At 37.0% G+C, this 13,437-nt stretch overlaps 2 long non-coding RNA genes across 2 annotated transcripts; both read right to left on the bottom strand.

Moving 5' to 3' along the window:
* Positions 1-3,942: 3,942 nt before the first annotated feature.
* LOC142554066 (uncharacterized) lies at positions 3,943-5,858 on the bottom strand. Its single transcript, XR_012822082.1, has 3 exons — positions 5,585-5,858; positions 4,936-4,984; positions 3,943-4,218 (listed from the first exon to the last, which is right to left on the bottom strand). It is a non-coding gene; the product is annotated as an uncharacterized LOC142554066 (long non-coding RNA).
* A 5,066-nt stretch (positions 5,859-10,924) lies between these two features.
* LOC142554065 (uncharacterized) lies at positions 10,925-12,703 on the bottom strand. The gene is made up of 3 exons (XR_012822081.1): positions 12,498-12,703; positions 11,851-11,899; positions 10,925-11,148 (listed from the first exon to the last, which is right to left on the bottom strand). It is a non-coding gene; the product is annotated as an uncharacterized LOC142554065 (long non-coding RNA).
* Positions 12,704-13,437: the final 734 nt, after the last annotated feature.

Here is a 13,437-nt window from a genome sequence, read left to right as displayed (position 1 = left end):
ATAGGAATATCAACAATCTCTCTGATATAGTTCGGAGACTATCTCATGAACATGCCGCAGAAGTAAGTGGTTCTCAGTTCTTTCGAGACCGTATATCAAAGGAAATCTTCAACACGGCAGAATCTGTGAGCAGAATGCATGCTGAGACCATCGTGTTCAGATAGTCCATTTCCAATGGTCACAATGCTCTCGTGCTCGGACATAATGATATTTTTCAATGCCTCACTGAACATGATGCACTTATTCGTTTGTTCTCCAACACCATGCAATCTATGGATGCCAAGATTGAGTCTCAATCTCAATCTCTCACTACTCTTCATGAACGAGTTTCTACTCAGGCTCCATATTTTGAAATGTTGACGAATGGAATTCAGAACTTGTCTGGACGCATGGATGATTTAATTGCTCGGGTCATTGTTAATGATTCCAAAAAGGGGGAAGAAGAAAAAAGAGGAAAAGTTCAAGAAAAACAAGAAGATCAGGGACAACCATCTAACAGGAACCAAGATCCTCAAGATGAGGATACTCTGTTTCGAGATATTGGAACAGATGACTGATTTTTTTACTGTCTTTCAAACTCTGTTTAAGATGCTTATTTACTTATTAAATCATCTGGTTTTAGTTATTATCTGTCGTATTATTTATGGCTACTAACCTCCAGGTTTTGGCATCACCACAAAGGGGGGAATTGTTAGACTTAACTTTATTGTGGTGATAAGTATTAAAACCAGTAGGAATAATATCAACCAGAAGATTATGCAAAACAGTAGCTTTTGAGTTGCTCTATCAGAAGCAGTATTTTAGTTAATACTCAACGGCTTAGCAGAACTTAGTTCTACTGGATCAACACTTAACGGTTTTCTACTCGATTGTTTCAATCTTAATTGTTACCGTTATCTTATCTAGTACCAAGCATTTATTGCACCATTAAATGCTATACTAAGTCATTTAATACGATTTACCGATTTTAGTATAAAACAGGACTGATTGTTCTGTAGCTCTTATACAGAAGACTCTACATCTTCTCTTATCTGAGAAGTTGAAGCTCTAGAAGTTTGAAGAACATCCACCATATAATCTAAAGGTGAAATAAAAGAATGACTAGATCTTGATCTAGCATAGATAGAAGATGGTAATAATCTTCTTTGTTCATTATTGTACTGTATTTGAACAAATCCTTCATTATTTTGAATAACTTGTTGCAAATCCCTATTTATTATAGGATTTCTAGGAACAGCTTGTTCAATTATCCAGTTTTCTAGAAATTCAATTTCTTCCCATTTTATAGATCTACGGGTTGTAATATTAGATCTATTAAAATTAGTTTCTATAAGAATAGTTTCATTTAATTTTTATCTATTCTTTTACACATAGGATTCAGTGTAAATAATGGTTTGTAATAAATACGATAACATATACATATTAATTATGTACCAGGAGTATAATTATAACCATGAGTTTTAACATTTAATGTTAAAGAATCTAATATATTAATATCAGACAGAGATAAAGATAAATTAGGATAAACATCAAAATATACTGGACCATGTGCCAGACTAGATTGAATTATTCCCATAAGGGATTTTTTCCAATTCAAATTTCTACCATCTCTTAAAGCTGCAATAAAACTTTCTAGTAGTCCTTCTAAAGTTAGAGGTCTAAAAGCAATTTGAATTAAACTTATATGAATAATTCTATAATTTTTCATATAAGGTAAAATATCTTTATTATTTAACAATCTAATTACCATTTCATTATTATGAAGAGGTACTGATGATTCTGTAGTTTTAACTACTTGTTTAAAACCAATTCTTTCAAAGGTTCCTAACTTATAGATCATTTTAGATTCTATCTTAGGAATAGTCCATTTATTCAATAAATCTAAATTTTCAGGTAAATCATATTCTTCATTTAAACTGTTTTGAACAATTTCTTTCATACTGAAAATATTCATTAGAATAAAAAGTGCTAAATTATTATCCAGACTATTTCCATGGCTCTGATATCATCTGAGGCTTGGAATCAAAGTGAATCTGATACGTGGCGTTGTTATACCAAATTTTTTCCTTAGTGGCTTTTGCACACATGGAGGTTATTGGTTTTCAGCCTATATACCATCTTAAACCAATATTGAGCTAAGAAAAGGAAGAATTTAAATCTTAGAATAATAATGAATATAAGATTCATATTTGGAATTTTTACAAAACATAAAAGGATTTATAAAAGATATAACAAGGAAATTAAATAACAGAGGATTTTACCGAGATCACATAGAATCATAAATTCATAAAAATACCCATAAATGACTTAAACGCCATTTCTCGGCTAAGCAGGCTGAAGGGCTACAACATGAATTTAATTTTACTGGTTAAACTCGAACCTTGTGTTTACCATTTTCTAGTTCATATTTTTACCTTATGTTCTAACTAAAGACTCTTATATTACTTTAAATTCCAAAAATTTAAATAAATCTTTTATTATCTCAATTTAATTCCAAGTTACAAATAAATATAGATCATGTCATAGTAAGGTAATAATTTAGCACGAATACTTTAGCCTGTCAATCAGGCTAATTCTTATGAAATATAAAAATTTAAAACAGTAAATAAAAATAGAAAATAAAAACAAAATAAACTTACAAAGTTGTTACCAGAACTTCAAGCTTTTATTGATAAATTTCAGAAGGGTTGTTTACAAGAGAGAATAGAGGGGAGCAAACTCAACCGTGTCCTTCTAAAGACACAGAAGTAACCTATAAATAGATAGAAAAGCCCGACATCAAACCCGGATTCCATCTAAAAATATAAATAGTAAAATGCTTTATTAAAGCAAATAGTAACATGGTTACAAAATTCAAAAAGTAAATAGTGATATGACACCCATTTTTTGTCACGATATACCATGATGTGAGATTCCACCATGTTTGAATAATGAGATTCCACTTTCAACGATTTTAAACATCTTTGATATTTTCCTTTAGTGATTTCTTCAAATTTTCAAAGATATCATCTATTTGAGATAATTGAGGAATATCATCCTCTGGATCCTGTGCATCCTGCATTTGCATTAGATGTGTAAGGCCCTGGCCCTGTCCTCAGACCCTGCAATCAAAGTTCCTGAACTCAGACCAGCTTGCACTTACTCATCGGTCTTCTCCACGCCAGGAAAGTGGAGTTTGTGCCTTCCCATGATTCGACCCCTCAACCTCCTGGCATATAGGTATATTGGCTACAATCCTGGTAACCACTTGAGCTGTGTAACCACTTGAGCTGCAGCTCAAGTGGCTACCAGGATTGTAGCCAATATACCTATATGCCAGGAGGTTGAGGGGTCGAATCCTGGGAAGGCACAAACTCCACTTTCCTGGTGTGGAGAAGTCCGATGAGTAAGTGCAAGCTGGTCTGAGTCCAGGAACTGTGATTGCAGGGTCTGAGGACAGGGCCAGGGCCTTACAAGATGTATGAATTGATTTTCGCTAGATTCAGACGCCATTGATTTATCTGACTTTGAATCAGAACATCTAATATTCTGAAAAAGATCCTTCTTCATTTCTTCAATATAGACTTCAATCATTTTTTCTTTTGAATAAATCTTAGAATATTTCTGAGTGAGAATTTTGAATGGACTCATAGAGGCTTTTTTATTTTCTTGTTGATTATGAAATTCTTTCTGATATAATGAAAATTGCTCCTCCATTTGATGAAGAGTGTCATAACCATAAAGTTTTCCAGTTTCTGGATCATCACGCAATAATTTGTCCCAAAATTTAGTGGAACTAACTCGCAATATGCAAGGGATTCCTTCATCAGGGCAAAGAAAAAATTTCGCCATGACCTCCCCGTAAGTAGGACATCCCGAAAACTCAAACAACAGTTTATATCAAAATATACTCCAACTAGAATCATTAAATCAAAAACCGAAGTTAAACAACCTATAGCCGCACTGGCCAAGCCTAGGCAGAAATTAAAACTTACCAATTACTCACCAGATCAAAAGAATCTCAGAGTCGACTCAAAATAGCACAAAAACAACCAAATAACACTACAGATACACGGGGCATCTCCCCGGCAAATAAACTACAATACAAGACTGAAACAACTCAAGACATACATATAGACTAACTGAGAGACTCCACTTAACAGAACCAAGCAATCCAACCTCAATCCCGAGCTCCACTGGCAGAACCTCGGCCTGATGCTGCAAAACGACTCGGGAGATCTACCATGGTGCCCAAAAGCAACCACAGCAGCCCCCCAGTAAACAACTGAGATTAGGATTCTGGTAAGAAACAGTTCAACAATAAAAACAATAATCATAAATCATGCATAATCATATAATAAAATATAATATGCAATGCATGAAAGGCTCAACGAATAATCGGGATAACAGGAGCCAACAAACGGTACGATAACAACTGGAATAATGCTCGAGCAACAACACAGAGGAGCTACATCGTCATGCAGCTAAACCGCCCTGCCAAGTATGCGAGGTATGCCAAGCTGTGCTGAATAACACCCCTGACTCGGCCTCCATACAACTGATACACTATAACAGGATGGCACAACAGAACGAACTAGTTGACACAATTCCAGCGCTCACCTCAAAAGGCTGCACTAACCACGGGATTGTTCAATCACATCTACGGTCTCATGTGTATAGGACTATCAGCCACACTATGATCCCGAGATAAACAACAGTGCCAGATAACAACATATATCAACAATGGGCTAACAAGATTGATAGGCTCAACATGAATGTCATAACTGTATGACCGATGCTAAATGCCAATAATATGTCATAATAATAAACATAGATCACGAAGGCATTTAACAATTTACAACAATCAACAAGTTATAAACACGATCCATGTAACACAGAATGACAATTAAACATAATTTATGTTTTACCGTCGTATGTTACCGAGCTGTAACATACCTATACCAACTTGAAACTCCAATATCAACTTCTCTTCAAGACTCTCGGCCTAAACAAAACCAGAATAAGCTGATCATGAAAACTACATTCCATACCAATGTCCGATTAGGCAGAAAAGAGCATAAAATTTGTATCTCGCTCAATATTAACTCAAATCAATATCTGCCAATTGGAAATAAAAGATAACTCAATTATCTAAGTTCCTTTAGTTGAAACCATCTTCAGAATCATAGTAGATTATTCCCAGAATTTTCAAGAACACACTGTTACTTCAAAATTCGCGGACAGAATCTCATGCACTGAGCAGTTCAAGAAAAACAAGCATAACTTGCTCAATTCTTAATGGAATTTAACGAATCTTATATCATTACGAAGAAAACACATAGCTCTACAACTCTTATTTCAATCACAAGTCCAGAATCCGAGCGCATAATTGACAAAAACTCGAATTACAGTAGGTGTCCTGCACAGCACACTTGCAGAATTCGATTTTGGCACATTTGGTAGAAAAATCATAATAAATCCGTTTCTTATTGAAATTTGATGATTCTAGCGGCTATATACAGAAAACCTAAACCACTACAAAGTTTATTTAGGTCATTTCTACAAATTCAAACTACAAAAATCGCAGCAACCCAAAAACTCTCACCCAAAAACCGGAAGGATTCGCGCAGAAACAGAGCACCGGAACAGCAGCTTCGAACTACTCGAATCCTTGCTCAAACTTCACGATTTCTAACTTAAATCGAAGCTTAGGATGTTAGGAAGACACCCCTTTAGACCGATCGAGATTTCTACTCCGGACGGAGGAGATATCGCGATTTTCCCGCAGCCGCTACACAAGTGACGGGAATGAAGTTTGGGGAAAAGCTTCTTTCTTCTTATTTCCTTTTCTCTCGATTCTTCCTTCTTTTATTTGGTAAGTTGTGTGTATGTATATGTGTGTGTATATATATATATATATATATATCTTGTGTATTTGGTTACTAAAATAGTAACTCAAGCCCATCTATCACGGTCTGTATTTATTTTGCTCTCGTGTGTTATTTAAACTCTATATGTATTTTATATCGTTAAATTCTCCGATATTCTAAAATACATATTTTTAACACACTTCTAAAATTTATTTGACATAAATAATTATTTTAATTTACAACTCAATAATTATTCTAATTATGCCAAATTACCGGATAATTAATTACAGGGCCTTACACTTCTCCACCCCTTAAAACAAATTTCGTCCTCGAAATTTCTGTTTGTACACATACATCTTACACACGATACAATATCAACAATACAATATTAAGAATCAAACAGATATGGATAAGACGTTCTCATCTTCTCTTCTGTTTCCCACGTTGATTCTTCTACACCATGCCTCGACCACTGAACACGTACAAATGGTATAACTTTATTGCGTAGAACTTTATCTTTACGATCCAAGATACAAACAGGATACTCAGTGTACGATAGAGAATGATCAAGTTCAACCTCATCAGGCTGAATCACATGAGACGGATCGGGCTCATACTTACGCAACATAGAAACATGGAAAACATCGTGGATGCCAGACAATGACTGGGGCAAATCCAAACGATAAGCGCATGTCCCTATACGTTCAACAATCTCATAGGGACCAACGAAACGAGGTGACAACTTACCTGTCATGCCAAAATGAACAACACTTCTAAACGGAGAGATCCTCAGAAACACAAAATCTCCAACTTGAAATTCTAGAGGTCGACGACGTCTGTTAGCATAACTAGCTTGACGATCTTGAGCAGCTTTCATTCTCTTACGAATCAACTGGAATTTATCATGCTTTTCCTGAACAATGTCAGGTCCAGTCAACTGCTTCTCACCAAATTCATCCCAACAAAGAGGTGATCGACATCGTCTGCCGTACAAAGCTTCAAAAGGAGCCATACCAATAGTCACCTAGAAACTGTTGTTATATGAAAATTCTACTAGTGGTAAAGCTTCCTGCCAACTTTCTTTAAAATCCATGACTACAGCTCGAAGCAGATCCTCGAGTGTCTGGATTGTACGCTCTGTCTGACCATCTTTCTGAGGATGGTAAGCAGTACTCATCGCAAGCCGTGTACCCATTTCTCTTTGGAAACTAGTCCAAAACTTTGATGTGAATCTAGGATCACGATCTAAGACTATTGCAACTGGAACTCCATGCAGTCTCACAACATTTTCAATTTACAGACGAGCCATTTTCTTGTACGAACACGTCATCTCATACGGAATAAAGTGTGCCGACTTAAATAATCTGTCGACAATCACCCAAATGGCATCGAAATGACGAGAAGTACGTGGCAAATGCGTGACAAAATCCATAGCCACGTGCTCCCAGTTCCACTGAGGAACCTCAAGACTATGCAGTAATCCTCCAGGTCTCATTCGTTCTATTTTGACTTGCTGACAGATCAGACAACGAGACACAAACTCAGCTACATCCTTTTTCATATTCTTCCACCAAAACTGAGGCCGTAGAATATGATACATTTTCCTGCCTCCTGGGTAGATACTGTATCGAGTACAATGAGCTTCTTTAAGGATGGCTGTACGCAATTCAGGAATATCTGGGACAACCAATCTACCATTCAACCGAAGAGAATCATCTGAGTGAATTGAGAAACCAGATTGATGTCCTTGAGATACTAACTCATAAGATTTCAGAACTCGATCATCAGTTTTCTGAGCTGACTTTACAATCTGAATCAACTCTGGCTCAATAAAATCTGAGACACACAAACAGCATTACCTTGGATTTGAAAATCCAACCCAAAAGTGCAAATATCCTCTCGTAACTTAGAAACATGAATCGAGGATAAATTAATATCAACAACCTTACGACTCAAAGCATCGGCAATGACATTCACTTTTCCCGGTTGATACTGGATCTCACAATCATAATCTTTCAAAAGATCCATCCAACGTTTCTGTCTAATATTCAGATCTGACTGAGAGAACAGATACTTCAAGCTTTTGTGATCAGAATAGATTACAAATTGCTCCCCAAACAAATAATGTCTCCAAATCTTGAGAGCAAAAACGATAGCAGCCAATTCTAAGTCATGAACAGGATATTTAGACTCATGCGATTTCAATTGACAAGAACCATAGGCCACAACTCTGCCATGCTGCTTCAGTACACAACCTAATCTTCAATTTGATGCATCGGTACAAACTACGAATCCTCCAAAACCACTTGGGATGGTAAGAACTGGTGCAGAAGTCAATCTCTTCTTCAACTCGACAAAACTTGACTCACATTCATCAGACCAAATGAATCTCTGATTTTTCTGAGTCAGTTGAGTGATAGATCTAGCAATCTTTGAGAAATTTTTGATAAATCTCCGGTAATAACCAGCTAAACCCATGAAACTACGAATCTCTGGCACATTGGTTGATCGTGCCCAGTTCAGTACTGCTTCCACTTTACTTGGATCGACAGAAATACCATGTTGAGATATGACATGGCCCAAAAACACAACTCTATCTAACCAAAACTCACACTTGGATAGCTTGGCGTACAACTGCTTCTTTTGAAGAATTCGAAGAACTATCCTCAAGTGTTTAACATGCTCTTCCTCGGACTTGGAATAAACAAGAATATCATCGATAAATACAATCACAAAACGATCGAGATATTTACGAAATACTCGATTCATCAAGTCCATAAACACAGCAGGAGCATTGGTCAAACCAAAAGGCATAACCAAAAATTCAAAGTGTCCGTATCTCGTGCGAAAAGCTGTTTTCGGCACATCTTCTTGTCTAACTCGCACTTGATGGTACCCAGAACGGAGATCAATCTTACACTGAAGTACCTTGCAACTGATCAAATAAGTCATCAATCTTAGGGAGTGGATATTTATTTTTGACAATAAACTTATTCAGTTGCCGATAATCAATACACATCCGCATCGTTTCATCTTTCTTCTTGACAAATAGAATCGGTGCACCCCACGGTGAAGAACTCGGACGAATATAACCTTTACTCAACAAATCCTGTAATTGTTCTTTCAGTTCTTTTAGCTCAACAGGAGCTAAAAGATATGGTGCTCGAGATATGGGTTCCGTTCCTGGCATTAATTCGATACTGAACTCAACTTCTCGTTCTGGTGGAAAATCAGAAATCTCTTCTGGAAACACATCAGGAAATTCACGGACTACAAAAATATCGGATAAAAACATTTTCATCGTGAAACAAAACCGCATTGAACAACACATTATCAGTGATAATCATTTTGCCCATCGGAGTAGCAATAGATAGGTTGGAATTCATACCATTTGTGCGAAGATTATGCGAAACAACGAATGCATGAGAAACAAAGGAATGAGATGCTATGGTATCAAATAACACTCGTGCTATAAAACCACATAGAGCACAGTTACCGGAAATGACAGTACCTGGAGCTGCCTGAGCCTCATCCTCAGTCAAGGCAAATACATGAACAGATGACTGATTCTGTGGACCACCTTGCCCTCTGGTCTGATGTGAAGGGCGACTAGGCTGGTGGGAAGACTCGGACGCTGCTGGGAATCTATTCCTTTGAGCTCCACTACCTGCCTCGGCTGATTTCCCCGTCTTACTAGGAAAAACTCTAGCAAAATGACCCGGCTGACCACAATTATTACAAACCCCTTGAACTCCAACACACTGATTACTGGAATGCTTGCCCCCACAGTGATCACAATAAGGTCCACTATAATGATATCCACCACGGTTCCCTGAACTCCCTAAACTCAAAGAACTAGAACCGGGCTTCTTAAATTGCTTCCCACGTGGACGAAGAGATGCAGAACCAGATGAACTGAATTGTTGTCTCCCCGAATGATGATGTTGGGTAGGCACTCGATTGCCACTCCTCTTAAGACTAGCTTCAGCCCTTTTTGCTATTTCCACTGCCTCAAGATAATTCAGTGGCTTACCGGTAGAAACAAAAGGGTGCAGATGATCGTTCAATCCTTCAATGAAACTTTCAACGACAGCAACCTGACTCGCAGCAACATGAGGAGCATATCTCAGCATTGCATAAAAAGTATCCGCATACTCCGCAACTGACATATCGCCCTGCTTCAAGTTATGAAACTTCGAAGCCTTAGAACTGTAAAATGATGGAGGATAGTAACTCTCCTTAAACTTCAGCTTGAATATATCCCACGATGGAACAATCCTCTGAGCATCTAAAGTCATCAATGTAGTAGACCACCACATTTTAGCACGATTTTTCAACTGATGCACAGCTAATCTCAATCGACACTCTGGAGGATACTCGATCAAATCAAACAATTCCTCAATCTCAGAAATCCATAATTCAGCTTTCTCGGCTCCCTCCGAACCACTGAATCGAGGTGGATGCATAGAATGGAAACGCGCAACTAATTCATCCATCCTAAGCTGCTCTAGCTGATCAGCAGCTTGCTCAACAAAAGTATCATCAACAACATGAACACGAGGTCTACCACGTCCACGACCTCGACCTCGAGCTAGAGGAATCTCATCAACAGGAATTTCTCCACATCCTTCCATTCTATACGATAAAACACCAAAACAATTAGAATGGAAGTAAACAAAACATATAACCACATAAGTATATTTTCAAGTAGCATACACAGGCGCAACAACCACTTTAGTGCCAAGACTCTAGTTCGAGCGTATCCCAGTTTACGCTCTGATACCAAGATGTGAGGCCCATTTAATCTAATGACAATTAATGATAAAACAATAATGGTTTGACTTAAAGATGCAGCGGAAAAAGGTTTAAAATACTTTAAAACGGACCTCAGGGACTAGAAAAATTTCGGCATGACCTCCCCGTAAGTAGGACATCCCGAAAACTTAAACAGCAGTTTATATCAAAATATACTCCAACTAGAATCATTAAATCAAAAACCGAAGTTAAACAACCTATAGCCGCACTGGCCAGGACTAGGCAGAATATAAAACTTACCAATTACTCACCAGATCAAAAGAATCTCAGAGTCGACTCAAAACATCACAAAACCAACCAAATACCACTACAGATACACGGGGCATCTCCCCGGCAAATAAACTACAATACAAGACTGAAACAACTCAAGACATACATACAGACTAACTGGGAGACTCCACTGAACAGAACCAAGCAATCCAACCTCAATCCCAAGCTCCACTGGCGGAACCTCGGCCTGATGCTGCAAAACGACTCGGGAGATCTACCATGGTGCCCAAAAGCAACCACAGCAGCCCCCCAGTAAACAACTGAGGTTAGGATTCTGGTAAGAAACAGTTCAACAATAAAAACAATAATCATAAATCATGCATAATCATATAATAAAATATAATATGCAATGCATGAAAGGCTCAACGAATAATCGGGATAAAAGGAGCCAACAAACGGTACGATAACAACTGGAATAATGCTCGAGCAACAACACAGAGGAGCTACATCGTCATGCAGCTAAACCGCCCTGCCAAGTATGCGAGGTATGCCAAGCTGTGCTGAATAACACCCCCGACTCGGCCTCCATACAGCTGATACGCTATAACAAGATGGCACAACAGAACGAACTAGATGACACAATCCCAGCGCTCACCTCAAAAGGCTGCACTAACCACGGGATTGTTCAATCAAATCTACGATCTCATGTGTATAGGCGTATCAGTCACACTACAGTGCCAGATAACAACGGATATCAACAATGGGCTAACAAGAACGATAGGCTCAACATGAATGTCATAACTGTATGCTCGATGCTAAATACCAATAATATGTCATAATAATAAACATAGATCACAATGAAGGCATTTAACAATTTACAACAATCAACAAGTCATAAACACGATCCATGTAACACAGAATGACAATTAAACATAATTTATGTTTTACCGTCGTATGTTACCGAGCTGTAACATACCTATACCAACTTGAAACTCCAATATCAACTTCTCTTCAAGACTCTCGGCCTAAACAAAATCACAATAAGCCGATCATGAAAACTACATTCCATACCAATGTCCGATTTGGCAGAAAAGAGCAAAAATTTGTATCTCGCTCAATATTAACTCAAATCAATATCCGCCAATTGGAAATGAAAGATAATCAATTATCTAAGTTTCTTTAGTTGAAACCATCTTCAGAATCTCAGTAGATTATTCCCAGAATTTTCAAGAACACACTGCTACTTCAAAATTTGCGGACAGAATCTCATACACTGAGCAGTTCCAGAAAAACAAGCATAACTTGCTCAATTCTTAATGGAATTTAACGAATCTTATATCATTACGAAGAAAACACATAGCTATACAACTCTTATTTCAATCACAAGTCCAGAATCCGAGCGCATAATTGACAAAAACTCGAATTACAGTAGGTGTCTTGCACAGCACACTTGCAGAATTCGATTTTGGCACATTTGGTAGAAAAATCATAACAAATCCGTTTCTTATTGAAATTTGATGATTCCAGCGGCTATATACAGAAAACCTAAACCAGTACAAAGTTTATTTAGGTCATTTCTACAAATTCAAACTACAAAAAGCGCAGCAACCCAAAAACTCTCACCCAAAAACCGAAAGGATTCGCGCAGAAACAGAGCAACGGAACAACAGCTTTGATCTACTCGAATCCTTGCTCAAACTTCGCGATTTCTAACTTAAATCGAAGCTTAGGATGTTAGGAAGTCACCCTATAAGACCGATCGAGATTTCAACTCCGGACGGAGGAGATATCGCGATTTTTCCGCAGCCGCTACACAAGTGACGGGAATGAAGTTTGGGGAAAAGCTTCTTTCTTCTTATTTCCTTTTCTCTCGATTCTTCCTTCTTTTATTTGGTAAGTTGTGTGTATGTATATGTGTATATATATATATATATCTTGTGTATTTGGTTACTAAAATAGTAACTCAAGCCCATCTATCCCCGTCTGTATTTATTTTGCTCACGTGTGTTATTTAAACTCTATATGTATTTTATATCGTTAAATTCTCCGATATTCTAAAATACATATTTTTAACACACTTCTAAAATTTATTTGGCATAAATAATTATTTTAATTTACAACTCAATAATTACTCTAATTATGCCAAATTACTGGATAATTAATTACAGAGCCTTACAATTACCAATCTAGGAACATCTCTTTCCTGCTCAGAATGTTTATTAACATAAAAAGCTGTACATGACCAGTGAGATTGAGAAGGTTTTATTAAACCTTTATCTAATAAGGAATGAATTTCATTCTTACATAATTCTAAATATTCAAAATTCATTTGACAAGGACGAGCATTGGTAGGAATATTCCTTTCATCAAAATTCTCTTCATATGGAAGAGATATAATATGTTTCTTTCTATTCCAAAAAGCATTTGGAAGATCATTACATATTTCTAATGAAAATTTATTATAAATAATTTTAATTTTTTTCCTGTAATTTAGGAACCTTTGAAAGAATTGATTTTAAACAAGTAGTTAAAACTACAGAATCATCAGTACATCTTCATAATA

This window comes from Primulina tabacum, chromosome 8 (assembly GCF_025594145.1).
Source record: "Primulina tabacum isolate GXHZ01 chromosome 8, ASM2559414v2, whole genome shotgun sequence".
Taxonomy (NCBI): Eukaryota; Viridiplantae; Streptophyta; class Magnoliopsida; order Lamiales; family Gesneriaceae; genus Primulina; species Primulina tabacum.
This window is presented reverse-complemented; position numbering and strand designations above follow the sequence as displayed.